This window comes from Elephantulus edwardii, unplaced genomic scaffold (assembly GCF_000299155.1).
Source record: "Elephantulus edwardii isolate Elephantulus edwardi_28Jun2011 unplaced genomic scaffold, EleEdw1.0 scaffold00026, whole genome shotgun sequence".
Taxonomy (NCBI): domain Eukaryota; kingdom Metazoa; phylum Chordata; class Mammalia; order Macroscelidea; family Macroscelididae; genus Elephantulus; species Elephantulus edwardii.
In genome coordinates, this window is record NW_006399776.1 from 22,511,859 (window position 1) to 22,517,829 (window position 5,971).

At 37.4% G+C, this 5,971-nt stretch overlaps 1 pseudogene; it reads left to right on the forward strand.

Annotated features, from left to right (window-relative positions):
* Positions 1-5,453: 5,453 nt before the first annotated feature.
* On the forward strand, positions 5,454-5,757 carry LOC102853408 (annotated as a pseudogene).
* Positions 5,758-5,971: the final 214 nt, after the last annotated feature.

Below are 5,971 nucleotides of genomic sequence, written 5' to 3' on the forward strand. Positions count from 1 at the left end.
CAGCTTTAGTTTGCTTGGCTCCACAGTCAACACTCTTGGCACCAGCAGCCAGGAAATTAAAAGGCACATTGCCATGGGAAAGTCTGCTGTGAGGGACCTCTCCAAAGTACTGAAGAGCAATTGTATCTCTCTGGAGACTAAGGTGTGTCTGGTCCAGGCCATGGTCTTCACAATCACTTGTTATGCGTCAGAGAGTTGGACAGTGACCAAGGAGGATAGAAGGAAAATTGATGCCTTTGAGCTGTGGTGCTGGAGAAGAGCCAATTTATCTGACAATGCCTACAATGCTTCAATAATAAATCAATCAATCATTATTTACTGAGCATTTGTAGTACACTTAAGAAGAGTGGTTTGTGTGCTGCCAACCCAAAGCCAGGCTGTTCAAATCCACCAGCTGCTCCAGGAGAGAAAGACAGACAATCTCTTGTTTGACTTACAGCCTCTGAAAACCCGCTGGAGATTCAGCTATGCGTCAGGTCTAACTTAATGGCAATGAGTAGAGTTTTGAATTGAGTTGTCATATACATAGTACTCACTCACTCAACAAAATTTTCTGTTTCCAGGACCTGTGTTAGGTGCTAGCTGGGAGGCAAAACTGATTAAGATGTGAAATCTAACACAAATGCACATTTCTGCAAAGAAGGTATGCATGACTGTAAATTCATACAAATGAAATGTAATTGGATTTAAATCATGTGGTATTAGCAGTGAATGTTCTCAAATAATAACAGTCCACCTTCTAAAGGAAAGCATATCTGAACTGAGCCTTGAAACTAACTTGAATAAAAGATCAAAGAAGGGAAGGTAGTGACAGCTGTGGGAACAGATTTGGCAAAGACCAGAGGTTGAAATAAGCTTTAAGTACACTCAGAGAAATGAGGAAATGGAGAGGACAAAGGAAGCTCTTCAGTACATCCTCAAATCAGTATAAATCTCTTTCAAAAGAATGGTGAAATTCTGTTCAGATATTGTGTGGGTTGTGAGTCTTTAAATGGTGGCAGCTTATAATCAAACCATTGTCTCTTGTCATTGTTTGCTAGCTACTGAGAGGAGCCAGCTATCCTCCTACTAATGTATAACTTCTTTGTTTTATGCAAAACAATCAGCTCCAGTTTAGAAAATGCCCTAGTCAAGTGGAAATTATTATCTCCCTCTGGTTGGGGAAAAAATCCTCCAGAGCTTTAATGATCACAGCAGTCTGTCCTGGACACACAGTCAGAGCACCATATCTAATCATGTTTCTTCTTTTCTCTTTCAGTGAGTTTAACTGAAGCATGATTATACACACAGAAAGATGTAGGAATGAGCCAAGGCCTTCCTTTCCTTGTTCAAGCAGTTGATGTAGGCAGATGCCACCACCAATCACAAAGATAGAGAATCTAGGAGATGCCTGAGAATTAGGCTGCTAAACTAGGAAAAGAGGGAAAGTTGTACCAGAACCACACAAAATAGAAAGATAAATTACCAGAAAACTATCTACAAATTAAAATATTAGAAGAATAAAGAATACCAAGACTATGAAGAGAAGTACAAAATTTTATCTCACTCATATTTTAAATTTACATTAGTCAAAGCTTAAATTTTTTATACTAATGATTGGTCAGTTGGTCAATGTTGTTAAGTTTGGTCATTTTAATAAATACATATTTAATAAATAATACATAATGTTGTTGTTAGATACCCTCAAATTGATTTACAACTCATGGTAATCTTGTGGGATAGAGTAGAAATAACTGTTTTTCATAGGGCTTTCAGGGTTATGACCTTTCAGAAGATTACTGAGCCTTATTTTCAAAGTGTCTTTGAGTAGATTTAAACTGACAACTTCTTGTGTGGTAAACTAGCACCTAATGATTAACACCAACTACCCAGAGGCTCCTGAATATGACTGTATTTAAATCTATTTAATTATGAAACATAATTCTTGAGGTTTCCTTTTTTTAGCTCTGTTCTCTTCTTCATTGGGGAGGTCTGAGAGAGACAAACCTAATTCATACCCACCTCTAGCTGTAATGAGACAAAATTAACTCATGTGCTAAACAGAATGCAATTCCTCACCAAGAAAAAGAAAAACTATTGGAAAATCTTGTCCTACACACACACACATAGCTTCTGTCCAATCACAAAATTGAAAGGACAAAAGCAAAGACAACAGATGCTTTCTCTGTATTTATAAAGAGAACAAAAGAGAGACTGCCAGCATAGAAAGAGGATCCACAGAGTATACCGTGGCTTAAGTGTTATCCCCTACTGTCCCAATCTCAAGTGTTCTAAACACTCAGCAACCTCTAAGGATAGATACAGGTGTATCTCTTACTGTTGCACCAACTATCTATACATTTTCTTTCTCCTACAAAAGTCAAACAGTGTTCTCACAATGCAGTCTTGAGACACAGGGAGAGACACATGGCTCTATCAGTTGCCTCAAGAGCTCTGATCATAGATGATGCAGAGTTTCCATTTAGGTAAAGATGAAAAGATCACCTGATGAGATTTCAAATCTAGTCCAACTCTGAGATCCTGAAATCCTAGTATTCACAGGCATACTGTATTTGGTGGTCTTGTATTAGTACTACACAAGAGGGAAATAAATGTCAGATGCCAAGATCAGATCACATATATCTTTTCCCTTTAGACTTGTGTCAATCCTGGGAGCAAGAAAGTGATGGGTAATAGAGTTCTACCTGTTCAACCTTGCCAAGGTAGAACAAAGGATTGCTTTCAAATAATTTTTGATGCAAAGAAAGAGAAAATTCCAATTTTCACATAAAGTAGTTGACAGTTCCAACCCAAACATCTTCTATTCTACTCTGCTCTAATAAAATATTACCCTCCTAAAGTCATCATTCAAGATTTTGCCCAGAGCATCTCAGTATTGCAGGTCAAGGCTTGAATTTGTTTTTCAATTCTTGCAGCTTGAGAAATGCTGAACAAGTTCTTCCTTTTTTATTCTCTGATTCCAGGTCTTTGCACATTTCATTATATTTTGCTTTGTCTTCTGGAGCTACCTTTTAAAATCTTCTGTTTAGTCCATTTACTTTAGTATCTCTTCACGTTGTTTGGGCTTCTCAATGTTCTAATACAATTTTCCTAATTTCTTCTGACATCCATTTTGGTGTTTTTTTGTGTTTTTTTTTTACTTTTTCCTCTGTCTTTGCAATGATCTGAGGTATCCAAAACTTTGAAAATTGGCTTTTCTAGCCATTATGTTAGCCCTCATTGGGGCCATGGTTTCCAGCTACCTCAATTGTCGACAAATAGTGTTGCAGTCATCAACAGCTTTAGCACCAAAATAAGAGAGTGTTTTCCACACTGTGAAAAATTAGGGTAGAGAGTGGGTGAAGAGTCCATGACAGATGGTCAAAAGACAGTGGCACTGCTATGAAGAGACTGCAGACACATGGTCTTGCAAACATTAACAGCTATGGGACCAATGTAATGTTAGAGAATGCTTTCAACACTATGAAAAATGGTGGTGGAAAGAGGGTGAAGAGACTGGCAGATGGTCAAGAGATGTGGCTTTGCTGTGAAGAGATTGTGGGAAAGGTGTAACCAGAGGAATCCTGGAGATGGAGCCACAGTCAAAGGTTTTGCTTGCTGGATGGCTGAAGGAAAAGCTGACTTGTAACTGCTGTTAGATAGTCTGCTGGATAACTAAGGAAACCAGAGGTACATTTGTGCTGCTGAACTGAACCTAGACTTTTACTAATTGAGGAATTGTGCCTTGTTAATCTGGCTTTGAACTGCTGGGATAAACCTGGACTTATATTGTGTGATATCTTTTGCCTCTTTCACTCTCCCAGGTTATTTTCCTAATAATACCCTCACCTGTGAGTAAAGTCTGAGAATCTATTTGCATAAACACTTGACTCAATGATTTGTACAAACAGGTGGAGTGGCATGTCTGGCCATGTAGCTATTTGTTTAGTACTATAGATGTTATTGATGGGAACTGTTCCCCTTTATGAAGCAGTTGGAAGTCAGACTCAGCCACCCCTATGTTACACTTGCTCCTTTTACATGACATTTTTCTCACTTCATGGATATCTTTGATGTCATCACACAGCTGCTCTGGTATTCAATCACTAGTGACCAATGTCTCAAATCCTTTTTTAAGATCATTTTTAAATTCAAATGGGATATACACAAAGTCATCATTTGGTTCTTAGGAAACTGGTTTCATTTTCTCCAAAATCTTGAATGACCAAGAAGCATTTGAAAAAAAAAAGATGGAAGGAATAAACAGAGTCACTATACCAAAAAGACTTTCTTGACACTAAACATTTCAAAAAGTATCATGAGAACAATAGCCAAGAGTAATAAAGAAAAAGTTCATGCTGTTATGATGGCATTGGGAAAAAAATAAGGCTCCAGAAAGTTATGGGATACCAATTGACCTGTTTCAATCAACAGATATGACCCTGGAAGCTCACCAGTCTATGCCAGGAAATTTGGAGGACAGCTGCCTGGCTGACTAACTGGAAGAGATCTATATTTGTTCCCATTTTCAAGAAAGAAGATCCAACAGAATGTACAAATTACCAAATAATATCATTTATGTCACCACAAGAAAAATACTGCTGAAAATCATCCAAATACAACTAGAACAGCACATTGACAGGAAACTGCCAGAAGTTCAAGTGGAGTTCAGAAGAGGTTGTGGCATCAGAGATATCACTGTTGATTACAGGTGCATACTGGCTGAAAGCAGAGAATACCAGAAGAATATCTATGTTTAACTGACTATGCAAAGACATTGAACTGTGTGGATAGTTAAAAATTACAGCTAAGATTGAGAAGAATGGAAATACCAGAACATTTAATTGTAGGCATATGAAATCTACACCTAGACCAAAAAGATGTAGTCCAAACAGAGCAATGAAACACTACATGTTTTAAGATTAGGAAGAGCAAAAAAAAAATTAAAATAAAATTAGGAAGAGTGTTCATCAGGATTGTATCCTTTCTCCATTCGATCTCCTATTCAATCTGTATGTGGACCAAATCATTCATGAAGCTGAACTTTATAAAAGAGTGTGGCATCAAGATCAGAGGAAGATTTATCAACAGCCTCTTTGTTTACTAAAAATGAGGAGAATTTGAAGCATTTGTTATAGAAGATCAAGGACAACTACCTTTAATATGGATTACATCTCAACAACAAAAAAGCAAAGATCCTCACCACTGGGCCAATAGGCAGCATCATATTATATGGAAAAAGGGATGAAATAAGCAATTATTTCATCTTGCTTAAATTAACCACCATCGGTATTAGCTGTCAGGAGATCAGAAAACTGGGCAAGTCTGCTGTCAGAAATCTCACCAAAGTCTTAAAGAAGTTGATAAAAATTAAAACAGGCCCATGAGAAACAAAATATGAGTATATTCTAAATTAATTTCAAAACCATCTTAGGAATAGATTTGAGTTTCTCTCTCTGGCCCTTAATTCCAAGATGACACAGAAAAGGAGAAATAAAGGTCATACCAAAAAGGGTCACAGTCACATGCACAAACCACACCCACTGCATGCCCAAAGACAAGGCAGTTAAGAAGTTCATAATTCAAAATATAGTGGAGGCAGCAGTCATCAGGGTCATTTGAGTATCTTTGATGTATATGTGCTTCCAAAGTTCTCTGTGAAAGTGCACTATCATGTGAATTGTTCTAGTCACAGGAAGGTGATGAGGAACTGTTCTCGTGATGGACAGAACACCTCCACCCAGATTTAGACCTGCAGGTGCTGCCCCACAACCACCACCAAAGCTCTTGTAAGGATTTGATTCCTTAAAGGTTGAAGAAAAAAGTCATCTTAAAATAAAATGGAAATTATACTTTAATAAACAAAAATAATATATTTGAAGCACTGAACACTAATGACTAAATGAATTGTGGAATGACATCAAGGACATCATCCATGAAGAAAGCAAGATGTTATTACACAAACAAGGAAAAATAAAAGACCAAAATGGAT